Source organism: Procambarus clarkii, chromosome 52 (genome assembly GCF_040958095.1).
Source record: "Procambarus clarkii isolate CNS0578487 chromosome 52, FALCON_Pclarkii_2.0, whole genome shotgun sequence".
Classification (NCBI taxonomy): Eukaryota; Metazoa; Arthropoda; class Malacostraca; order Decapoda; family Cambaridae; genus Procambarus; species Procambarus clarkii.
Genome location: NC_091201.1, coordinates 28846907 through 28859858, shown reverse-complemented (window position 1 = coordinate 28859858; position 12952 = coordinate 28846907). Strand labels below are relative to the sequence as shown.

The 12952-nt window shown below is 47.1% G+C and overlaps 1 protein-coding gene and 1 long non-coding RNA gene across 8 annotated transcripts in view; one reads left to right on the top strand and one right to left on the bottom strand.

Moving 5' to 3' along the window:
- The window catches only part of LOC123763595 (serine-rich adhesin for platelets), a 188763-nt gene that overhangs the window by 101632 nt on the left and 74179 nt on the right, over positions 1-12952 (bottom strand). The window lies entirely within an intron of this gene.
- Positions 9417-11013, top strand: LOC138352249 (uncharacterized). The gene is made up of 2 exons (XR_011222726.1): positions 9417-9899; positions 10291-11013. It is a non-coding gene; the product is annotated as an uncharacterized lncRNA (long non-coding RNA).

Genomic DNA, 12952 nt, shown 5'->3' with positions numbered 1-12952 from the left:
GTAGCATTTTCACTTCCTACTTTATCATAAATCTTATGTGGTTTGTAATATTCTCATCGATGTCATTGACGTATGTGAGAAAAAGGCTTGGCCCCAAAATGGACCCTGAGGCACCCCACTCAACATTTCTCTAGTCCGACCAAGTTACAGCACCGCTCCTGTGCCAGGTAAGTCCACTACGGGCTCACCATAGCCCGTGCTACTTGTCCCGCTCCTGTGCCAGGTAAGTCCACTGCGGGCTCACCATAGCCCGTGCTACTTGTCCCGCTCCTGTGCCAGGTAAGTCCACTGCGGGCTCACCATAGCCCGTGCTACTTGTCCCGCTCCTGTGCCAGGTAAGTCCACTACGGGCTCACCATAGCCCGTGCTACTTGTCCCGCTCCTGTGCCAGGTAAGTCCACTACGGGCTCACCATAGCCCGTGCTACTTGGAACCTTTTGTTCCCAGCAGCTGAATCTTAAACAACAACTTTTCTCTAGTCACATTCATTTCCGTTCAGGACGACCCTTTGCTTTCTTGGTTTTAGCCATTGTTTCATCCATTCTAGTATTCTGCCATTTGTTGCGGGTGCTTATAATTTCTTTTGATAGACTTTCATGTGGTACCTTATCAAAAGGTTTATTAGAAGTGCCTCTTTCATACCACATCCACTGGAAGTATTTTGTCCGAATATCCGGTGACCGTTTATTACCGTTTATTCGGAAACGGTCACCTAATAAACGGTGACCGTTTGCCAAACTCTGGGCAGGTTTGTAAAGCAGGATATAATATATATTATATATATATTAAATATATATATATATATATATATATATATATATATATATATATATATATATATATATATATATATAATTATTTAATGAACCATGTTACATTGATTTTATTAGATGGTTCACAGTGATATGGTAAATGATTATCTTGTCTTAGGCTTTTGCACTTCAGCCTAGAGACATGCACGGTCAACCATTCCTCTGAACTCTTTCTGCCTTTGAAAATAGGGGGGAGTCATTAGCATATTTACACTGCTTGATGGGGTTCTAGGAGTTCTTCTACTCCCCCTAGCCCGACCCGAGGCCAGGCTTGACTTGTGAGAGTTTGGTCACTCTAGGAGAACTATCCCTTGATTCACAGATTTCCTGAAAAGGAATTTCAGTGATATAGGGGATTGAACACCGACCTGCATGAAGCGAGATCGTCGGCGTTTTACGTCCAGCGTTATCAATTCCCGAGTTAATTAATATATATATATAATCACACACACTTCAAGTGTGTGTTATTATATATATTAATTAATTCAAGACTTGATAAGGGTGGACGGTAGAGCGACGGTCTCTCTTCATGCAGGTCGGCGTTCAATCCCCGACCGTCCAAGTGGTTGGGCACCATTCCTTCCCCCCCGACCCATCCCGAATCCTTATCCTGACCCCTTCCAAGTGCTTTGTTTTCCCCAAAAGCTTTCTTTCCTCTAACAGTAGCCTAACAATAAATTCCCTAACAAAAAAAGTGCTGTACTTCTATAGTACAGAATAAACAAATGTACTTGATAAAATTCTTGGAGCAGGTGTCAAGACGATCTGCTGCTACACTGCGACTCTTAACTTGCAAATTCCATAAACTATCAATAATACTGCTGAAGAATCAATATTTTAAATACAAGTAAAGGCGAGGAAATAAAAAATAAATAAAAAATAAGTACCAGCTGGTAGTTTGAAGGCTGAGCTTACTCCAGATATGCAAATTAGTTTCTTAAATCAAGAGCCCAGAAGTGAATCGATGTTCACAGCCGCAAATTTGTTATTTCCGATAATGGAGAGATAAGTGACCTGGGCAGAGCTGAACCTGGCGGTAGGGAGGGGGGGAGGGGGCAGAGTCCGTACCCGATAATAAGAGGCTTAAATGGTAACAATCAATATGTTGTGCTGGTGTGTGTGTGTGTGAGAGAGAGAGACAGAGAGAGAGAGAGACAGAGAGAGAGAGACAGAGAGAGAGAGACAGAGAGAGAGAGACAGAGACAGAGACAGAGAGAGAGAGAGAGAGAGAGAGAGAGAGAGAGAGAGAGAGAGAGGAGAGAGAGAAAACAAAGCTAAGGCCAAATACAAGGTCTGGAGGGCATATAAAAGGCATTACTCGGCTCATAGCAGAAACCGTCACGGGCAATCTTGTAAAATGAAAGAAGTTCAAAAGTGGGCAACATCCTGATGAGAATCCGAAACTCCAATAAAACTTGCAAGTGCAAGGATTGGAGTTAAGACCTGGTGGTCCCTGGTGAAGGATCGGCAGGGATAGTCATCTGAGGGCACACTCCCGCCTCTTAACCCTTGTGAATAGGACTATGGCGACCAGCAATCAGGAGAAGGCTGATCTACTGGCGAATCATTTTGCTGCCAAGATGCAGGTCCCTGATCCTGAACGTCAGCCTCCACATCTTGCCCCAAGCACTGTGTCCAGGATGACTGAAGTGGTTATAAAGCAGGCTCAAGTTCTCCATCTCCATAAGACGCTAGACACAAACAAAGCTGAGGGGCCAGATAAGGTCAGTCCAAGACTACTTCGTAGCTGCGCTGACCTGTTGGCTCCACCTCTCACGTTGCTCTTCCAACTGTGCCTGACTCAAGGACTGTAGCCCTCCTTATGGAAGAACAAAGATGGTGTTCCTGTGCACAAAAAGAAGAGCCGCTCAGTGGTTGGTAACTACAGACCATTATATCTTAAGAGTTAATATATGACTACCTTCAAGAACGGACTCTAAGGGTAGTCCTCAATGGAGCAGAATCCCAGTCATTCAATTGGTGGCAGCGTTCCACAGGGTAGTGTGCTTGGCCCTCTGCTGTGGAATGTTTACTTCAAAGATCTATTTCATTTCATTCCTGAAGCTCCAGCCTATATTGATGACTGTACTCTAACCTTCACATACAGAAAGAAATGCCGACGGCTACAAGACTCATCAATCACACACTTTCATCGATTTCTACCCTGGGGTACGAGACGGCAGGTCACATTTGCGGCTGACAAAATAAAGGCTATGATGAAAACCTAGATTGCATATTGCAAATCGAACAGGCATGCAAACGAGTGGCAAAATCCTAGACTTCACATATGAAATTGACTTTTTGGAAGGAAGTTCGACTCTTCAATGACAATGAAGAGCCACGGACTTAACCTTGCCCAAAAGGCAGCCAGGAAACTTACAGCACTACGGCGCATCTCGCACCCTCTTGACAGCAGGGGCTGCAAACCCATATATGAAGCACAAGTTCCCTCTCATCTAGAGTATGCACCCCCCCCCCCCATCATTCATCAGACTGTTGGACAAAGTGGAGAGACGGGCAGGAAGGCTTATCTCTAGTCCTCACCAAGTCTGGTGGGAACGGTCTGAACATCAGAGCCTGCAACACCGTCGTGACGTTGGTGGTCTTACTGTTATGTACAAGGACCAATTTTTTCAAAGTTCCGCACCTGGCCCAACTTCATGGACAACCAGTAGTTGCCCCCTATAACTAGGGGGCAACTAGTGAAGGTCTTTCAACCTTCAACAAACTCATGCTGGAACTAGCTTTTCCCCAAGAGCGTCGCTACATTCCTATGAGTGAAATGAGTGAATGAGCTATCATTCATTCCTAGGCTGACTCGCATCAGGAACTTGTTCGCTCAATAGGATGTCACACGGGAGATCAGGTCACCTGATCACATGAAGGCTCTGGCACACAGTTGGCTACAGGCTCATCCTCTTCCTTATATAACTGTTACTTAATGAATAAAGCTTATTCATAATAATGCATATTATTGGCTCATGAAATAAATGCGTCTCTAATAGCAGGCTTCAACTGAGCTGAGATAGGATTACAGCTCTTGCTTGCACTTTCACTAGGTATTTCATCCGACAGCCCTAATGAACCCGTGTCTAGTGTAAGAGAGAGAGAGAGATTGGAAATGAAATTAAAATAAAAAACCAGTTATAGAAACGCACTCAACCATCCACCCCTCCCTTCCAGCAAACACACACACACGCACAGTTGATTGACGGTTGAGAGGCGGGACCAAAGAGCCAAAGCTCAACCCCCGCAACCACAACTAGGCGAGTACTGTTATGATCTCAGCCTGCAGGAGAAACGAGTCTCCCTTCTTGAGAGTTATTCAGCAAGCCTGACCTAACTAGAAGGTCTAGCAAGTATTGAGGTGATAACCCATATGAAAAAATGGTTGGTTGGATATGTGTAACAGTTTGAGATTATGGGCAATGCAGAAGAAAATAGATAAATGACTGGCTAGGAGATGTGGACACTTTGCTGGAGGCGTGAGGCTCGCTTCCGGAGGACCTTGACCTCACTTGAGTGCCAGACATCGCAGGGGGAAGCCGCGCTCCGTTTGAGCTCCCGTCAGAAGGGAACCCCTAGTGATATATCTCGAAGAGAAGAGAAGTGTGTAGACGTACCAGCTGTGGAATCGAGCTGGGAACGTTGTGGTCTCAAGTCCTGGTCGGCGAGCAGATATTTAATCGCCCAGAAGCATTATTGTGGGCTGTGTGGAGCGCCCTGACCAGACGCCGTCAGAGGGAAAGCGCCCTCGACCAATTAATCTGTGGTAAGCACGATAAACGCCAGTTCATAGTGATTACTTGTAGTTTGGTCGTGTGCCCAGCGACAGTAGCAATGTTTATGTATAAGTTAGACATGTTTTAATAAGGCAGAAGGCCTGAAATAGGAGAGTGAAGAGGGAGGAGCACGGAGCGACGTCCGTCCACTCTGAGCTCTGGCGGACGACTGAGGGAGCCTGGCTCCGGATGGAGGAAGACCCTCCCAGCGAGTGAGGACGCCGCCGCCAGGCGAGGTGGAGTATGGACCCGCCCAAAACGGGGGAGTCCACTCTCACTGTATGTAGAGAACAGATAGAGGTTTGAGGCAAGCATATTGTGTGGTTATTTTTGTTTATGTGTTAATGGGGAACATTTTATTGGAACGTCGATGGGTTGCAGGTTTGTCTTTGGGGAAGAAGTTGCTGAGAACTTCGAAGCCAGCAGATGATGTAGCTGATGAGACTCCAAGGTAGTGGAGCAGAGGACCTCGAGCTGTGAGGAGAAGCAGCAGTGAAGAGGAGTGTCACGTGCTTCTGTAGAGGTGGTGTAGCAGCCAAGAGAGCTGTGGAAGAACCTAACAGAAGGGTGAAGCACCGTAGTTGCACAAGGAAACTTCATGATAGCAGCCTGGAGGAGCTGCAGAGGATCCTGGTAGTGAAGCCCGGAAGAACCTAAGGATATTAGGGTTGTGAACTTCCAGAGGTGGAAGGGGAAGTTCTGGTGGATTACTTGTAGGGAGTTGATAGTGTTTGGTTGTCATTAGCGTGCAAGACGCAGTGAGAGGTGAGTGACTGTTGGCATTCTTATGTCAAGGAGTTTTTTTTATACTGAAGTATCAATGAACATTTATACTGGTGTATGTTATTGCATTCAAATGCTGATTTTCTATATATACATTATCTTGCTGATAGTGCAACAGTGTATGTAGGCTTCATCAACTTGAGGAGGTTAATAGTATCAGGTGGTGAACCAGGAGGTAGGGTACCACTTGATAAGCTGATAATAGAGTTCTGATGGTGTTGGAGTGCAACCTGATTGTGATATTATAGTGTATAGGATTCATTATTATTATATGTGTGTATGTATCGTGTATGTGCTTTGTTCAGTAAATGTGTCACAATTTGCTGGTGTTTGCCCTTGTCCTAGTGAGGCTTCCCAGGAGGTAGTAAAGAAGGAGAGAGAAAGAACCAAGAACCACTGCTGTGGACAGGGTAGGAGGTAATACTAGTAAATCATAGGGGGATTGAGGAGATCATATCTCATAAGGAGAGAGTGGGGAGTCACAGCGGCTCGAGTGGGTGTGTGCACGTGACAACGAGGCTAAGTGTTGGAGCCGCATCCCCTAAACGCGTGACGTTGAGCCCCTCTCCAAGAGCCAGAAGCGCCAAGGGTGATCTCCTAGTATAAGCACTCTGCCGAGTTGTGGGTCGGGTTGTCCATAGAGAAGGATCGACGACGACAACACCAACCAACCCACAGTTTATATAATAAATTGGGGGCCTGTGTCCGGGAGAGTGAACTGACACACCCACACCCTGTCCAAGAGTGGATTTGTACACCCTTGCTGAAATAAACTGTGTGATCGCAGGTGTATACTCTCTCTCTTGGGAAGACTCACAGGACAAAGATGGATAAGGTGCAAGCGTTTGTGGAGTCAGGCAAGCCTGAGGATTTAGAAGGTTGCACGAGGGATCAATTGAAACAAATAGCAGAAAAATGTGGCATCAGGTTGAAAGCATCTAAAGTAGCTGGGATGAAGGATGAGATCCTGAGGCAGTTGAGAGCCAGAAGTGAAGCGGCAGAACAAGGAGCCCAGAAAGGAGCTGAAAGTGGAAAGGAGGATGATGGGCAGGATGACGTGAGATCCCAGGGATCAAGTAGGAGCAGCAGGAGTAGCCGCAGTAGCAGGAGTAGCCGAAATAGGAGCTTGGAGAGATTCCAGTTAGAGCTCCAGATGCAGCAACAACGAGAGGACAAGGAGAGACAGTTCCAGCTGGAAAAGATGAAATTGGAACTCCAGATGAAAAATGAAGCCGAGAAAACCAAACTGGAAGTAGAAAAAGAGAAAACCAGAATAAGAGAACTGGAGTTGGAACAAGAGAAAGAAAAAGAGAAAGCAAGACTAGAGGTCGAAAAAGAAAAAGCCCAGGTCGAAAAAGAAAAAGAGAGAACAAAACAAATGCAGATAGAAGCGAATAGAACCTTGGCTGAACAAAGGATTGAACATGGGTTGCCAGAGAGCACCACCCAGGTATCACACCCACCAGAGGTTAGGGTTAGGGAGAAGGACATTCCCTTGTTTGTTCCCGAAGAGGCAGAGAGCTTCTTCGAGCATTTTGAGAAAGTAGCCAGTATCAAGGAGTGGCCACAGGAGGAATGGGCCCAGCTGGTCCAGTTAAGATTGACCGGTGCAGCCAGGGAGGCATACACCCAATTGTCACTGGAAGAGTGCCAGGATTATGCCACGGTAAAGAGCAGCATATTACGCTCGTTTCAGTTAACCCCAGAAGCTTATAGGAAGCGCTTCAGAGAGATGATCAAAGTTGGAGCATGTACGTTTGCTGAGACAGCAAGGGATCTGGAAAGACGATTCCAGAAGTGGATTGAGGCTGCTGGAGTTGGATCTTATGCTGACCTGAAGCAACTGATGGTCATGGAGAAGTTCTTGGAGATGATGCATCCCGAAACAAAGTTCAAGATCCAAGAAGCAGGGATAAAGGAGGTGAAAGATGCCGCAGATAGGGCGGATATGATTACTGAAGCGTACAAGAGCTTAAGGGAGAACAGAGTGAGAAGCGAGGCGAGATGCAGCAATAGCAGATCCAATGGAGTCTGGGGAGGAAGAAATTATGAAAGACCCAGAAGAGTTTGGGGTGAGAAAAATTTTGATAAATGGGCAGATAAAAGTAAGTACCCAAAAACTCAGAAGAGTAGGTCGCGCACTTCGTCTGAAAGTGAAGATGGAGGAGCAAAACGAGAAACTGATCGGTATCCAGGAAATCAAGAATCCAGTAAAGCTCCACAGAGTACGAGTAGTACGTCTGGCCCGAGGAACTCCAATACGAGTGGGCAGAGTCAGAGCTACTTTGGTACATATAGAAGAGATTTTTCCCAGATGAGATGTTACAATTGTAACGGATTGGGTCACGTGATGCGAGATTGTCGGCAGGGCAAGAGAGTTGTGACCCTGGCCATGTGTGACCCCCGAGGTAAATATACTAATGTGTTCCAAGACAAACCACAGAGAGCGAACTTAGTGAACGAGAGGTATAGGCCATTCATGAGCAAAGGTTGGATCAGTGTAGGAGGCCAACCTGAGGTAGAAGTTGGTATCTTAAGAGATACCGGAGCTAATCAGAGCTTGATTACGAGAAGCCTGATTGGGAATGATCGACGGTTAGCTGGCAGGAGTAGGATGAAAGTATATGGGTTATTGTCTGAGAGTGACATGCCCGTATGTACTGTCCAGCTAAGGTCGGAATATGTGTCGGCAGAGGTGATGTTGGGAGTGTGCCCCGACATACCTATTCCAGGAGTCCAAGTGATCTTGGGGAATGACTTGTGCGGGACAAAGGTGTTGACAAGAGTCATAGCGGAGACTGTGCCAGAGGAGTGCCCAGAAGGCCATGGCACGGGTGGGACACCTGAGAGTGTGAACCTGACTGACATCCGAGGAGTTGAGTCAGGAGACCGCCAAGCCATTGAGTACCCTGTCTCGGTAGTGACGAAGGCAGAGGTGGCCGACAAGGAAGACACTGGAGAAGATGAGACAGTGTCAATTAAACCGGTAGAAGATATCGACGTAGATATAGCGTGGCTGTTTGATGAAGGTCCAGCCCAGAAAAATGAAGTCTCGGTGAGGTCAAAAGTGAAGATGGCCCAGCCGAAGAAGAATCGTGAGAAGAGAGCGGACCTGAGTAGAGCCCAGACTGCTGAAATTAAGAGTCGGAAGGTGAATGCAACTGTGCTGAGTAGGAATGAGGAAAGATGTGGACATACTGAGGACGGGAGTAGAGCGTCACGTTGTCCACGAGCACAGAGGCATAGGGATAGTGGAGTTAAGGTGTTTGAGATGTCAGGAGTTGACATGTTTCACAGAAAACGTGGCGGAGAGATAGTGAAGAAGAGTAGTAGCCGAGAAAATGAAAGGAGAAGAGACAGTATGTGTGGAGAGATGCTTACGAGCACTCTGGGAGAGGCAAGGCGACGTGTACGGTCGAGTGCTGTTGGATGTAATACAGTGCCCGAAGAAACTTTTAGGGAACGAAGAAGAGTTGAAGGAGAAGAAATGGAGTTGCATAGAGGTAAAAAGTGTGGGGAGAGGAAGATGATACAAGCATGGAGGAATAGAGGAAAGCCGAGGACTCGGTGGAAGTCAAACAGGATGAGGTCTTGGACAAATGAGGAGACGAAAGGGAGGATAGTTGGTGAAGACGAGGGAGTGAAGTATGATGACAGGAGACGGAAGTATAACGGCAGTAGATGGAAGTATGAAGACGACAGAGGAGATACAGACAGTAGATGTCTGACTCTGGACGAGAAGAGAAGAAGACGAGGAAACGGAGGGTGGAGACAGTAAGTAGAGTGGACCAATGGATTGCAGGCGTCCAAGAAGGACAGCCTAGCCAAGAGGTGCCAGAGAAGTCAAATCGTTTATGAGAAGATCATGTTTCTGGAGAGTTGTGAGCCAGATGTTGCAAGGTGCAACGAATTAATTGTAGACTCCTAAGAGAGTATATCGGTTAAAGAACGAGACAGCGTGGTGGCGGATGTATTATCCCGAGCTTTGCCACTGGAATAACTCTCAAAAATAAGGGGAGGGGAGTGTTATGATCTCAGCCTGCAGGAGAAACGAGTCTCCCTTCTTGAGAGTTATTCAGCAAGCCTGACCTAACTAGAAGGTCTAGCAAGTATTGAGGTGATAACCCATATGAAAAAATGGTTGGTTGGATATGTGTAACAGTTTGAGATTATGGGCAATGCAGAAGAAAATAGATAAATGACTGGCTAGGAGATGTGGACACTTTGCTGGAGGCGTGAGGCTCGCTTCCGGAGGACCTTGACCTCACTTGAGTGCCAGACATCGCAGGGGGAAGCCGCGCTCCGTTTGAGCTCCCGTCAGAAGGGAACCCCTAGTGATATATCTCGAAGAGAAGAGAAGTGTGTAGACGTACCAGCTGTGGAATCGAGCTGGGAACGTTGTGGTCTCAAGTCCTGGTCGGCGAGCAGATATTTAATCGCCCAGAAGCATTATTGTGGGCTGTGTGGAGCGCCCTGACCAGACGCCGTCAGAGGGAAAGCGCCCTCGACCAATTAATCTGTGGTAAGCACGATAAACGCCAGTTCATAGTGATTACTTGTAGTTTGGTCGTGTGCCCAGCGACAGTAGCAATGTTTATGTATAAGTTAGACATGTTTTAATAAGGCAGAAGGCCTGAAATAGGAGAGTGAAGAGGGAGGAGCACGGAGCGACGTCCGTCCACTCTGAGCTCTGGCGGACGACTGAGGGAGCCTGGCTCCGGATGGAGGAAGACCCTCCCAGCGAGTGAGGACGCCGCCGCCAGGCGAGGTGGAGTATGGACCCGCCCAAAACGGGGGAGTCCACTCTCACTGTATGTAGAGAACAGATAGAGGTTTGAGGCAAGCATATTGTGTGGTTATTTTTGTTTATGTGTTAATGGGGAACATTTTATTGGAACGTCGATGGGTTGCAGGTTTGTCTTTGGGGAAGAAGTTGCTGAGAACTTCGAAGCCAGCAGATGATGTAGCTGATGAGACTCCAAGGTAGTGGAGCAGAGGACCTCGAGCTGTGAGGAGAAGCAGCAGTGAAGAGGAGTGTCACGTGCTTCTGTAGAGGTGGTGTAGCAGCCAAGAGAGCTGTGGAAGAACCTAACAGAAGGGTGAAGCACCGTAGTTGCACAAGGAAACTTCATGATAGCAGCCTGGAGGAGCTGCAGAGGATCCTGGTAGTGAAGCCCGGAAGAACCTAAGGATATTAGGGTTGTGAACTTCCAGAGGTGGAAGGGGAAGTTCTGGTGGATTACTTGTAGGGAGTTGATAGTGTTTGGTTGTCATTAGCGTGCAAGACGCAGTGAGAGGTGAGTGACTGTTGGCATTCTTATGTCAAGGAGTTTTTTTATACTGAAGTATCAATGAACATTTATACTGGTGTATGTTATTGCATTCAAATGCTGATTTTCTATATATACATTATCTTGCTGATAGTGCAACAGTGTATGTAGGCTTCATCAACTTGAGGAGGTTAATAGTATCAGGTGGTGAACCAGGAGGTAGGGTACCACTTGATAAGCTGATAATAGAGTTCTGATGGTGTTGGAGTGCAACCTGATTGTGATATTATAGTGTATAGGATTCATTATTATTATATGTGTGTATGTATCGTGTATGTGCTTTGTTCAGTAAATGTGTCACAATTTGCTGGTGTTTGCCCTTGTCCTAGTGAGGCTTCCCAGGAGGTAGTAAAGAAGGAGAGAGAAAGAACCAAGAACCACTGCTGTGGACAGGGTAGGAGGTAATACTAGTAAATCATAGGGGGATTGAGGAGATCATATCTCATAAGGAGAGAGTGGGGAGTCACAGCGGCTCGAGTGGGTGTGTGCACGTGACAACGAGGCTAAGTGTTGGAGCCGCATCCCCTAAACGCGTGACGTTGAGCCCCTCTCCAAGAGCCAGAAGCGCCAAGGGTGATCTCCTAGTATAAGCACTCTGCCGAGTTGTGGGTCGGGTTGTCCATAGAGAAGGATCGACGACGACAACACCAACCAACCCACAGTTTATATAATAGTACACACTATAAAAATGTGCGCACACAAAGTCCTCCTAAGGTTTCCCAACGTCCAGAAACTGTCCTACTAATCTGCCCTTATCCTAACCTACCTGAGGACCCAAAACAGAAAACGGGACAGTGCGTCAATTTTGCGATCTGCTTCAATTTTCTAGGACGACCATTTTTGGCCTTAGGTAGAGTATACGCCAAAATAGGACGGTCTATTAGGAGGACGAGTTGAAGTAGAATGCACTGAAGGTAGAGGTGGTGGAAGCCACCTCCATCCACAACTCTAAGGCTGAGATTCGACAAAGAATTCGAACGTCAGAAGAATTCAATTATAACGCAACAGGTACAGCAAGGCTGGTGGACGGGGCATGAAGAGCCAGATCCCCCTCACCCCCCCCCCTGTAGGCACAGATAGGCGAGTGGTAATAGGCAAGTACACACCCAAACAACCACCCCCACCCCCACCATAACCACAGCCACCACCACCACCAGGCCTACCACAGCCACCCCCACCACCACAGCCACCACCATAGCTACCATAGCCACCACCATAGCTACCATAGCCACCACCACCACAGCCACCACCATAGCTACCATAGCCACCACAGCCACCCCCACCACCACAGCCACCACCATAGCTACCATAGCCACCACAGCCACCCCCACCACCACAGCCACCACCACCACCACCACCATAGCCACCACCACCACCCCCACCACAAGGCCTACTACTGGCCCTGTAGCAGACCACCACCACCAAGGACCTTGTGTATCAGCCGACGGACTCACTGACACACACACCAATACGGCTCAGCCCCCGGGGACAAACAAGCCAATTAACTCTTCCTGATTGCCATACTGTACCGTATAACCCTTCATCTGACAGCGTTCAGTGCACGGTCCGGTTGCAGGGGGAGGAATTATCCGAATATTGACGGAACCGGCCAGCACGCCACAGCCGGTTCAGAGAGAGGGAGTGAATGTTGACGGGGTCGGCCAGCACGTCACATGGGAGTGAATGCACATTAACTCTCAAAGTAAACAAAAAACTAAATGCGTTTAGTTATGAGTTTAATAAAATACTCTAAAATACATCATGCAACATCATCAATACATCATGTGAGGCAGCCTACACCCTGGTGAGGAAGGCCCTAACATAGCTAACATTTACCCTAAGTCTGCAGGGGTATATCGCATATACCATCATTATATGCCAGCATACGTTATGGTTATTTGTATATATAGATATATATACGACTGGTTTATCTGACAAGGGACAGGTTCTTGTATTCATCAACCAATCACCTTCCAGCTAGCAGAATGTCGTGACGTAAGAGGGTAGAGGGAGGGCTGTGATTGGCTGGCCGGGACGGCAAGGTAATTATATTGTTTGTTCTAAAGAGATTTTTAATTAAATTATCTGAGATGCCGGCACTGGAAATTTGTGAATATTATGAGGAGTGAATTTTGGCTGCTTATAAATCACTCATTCCTTCCCCTCTCTCTCTCTCTCTCTCTCTCTCTCTCTCTCTCTCTCTCTCTCTCTCTCTCCCTCACTTCCTCCCGGTAGTCTTAAAGTA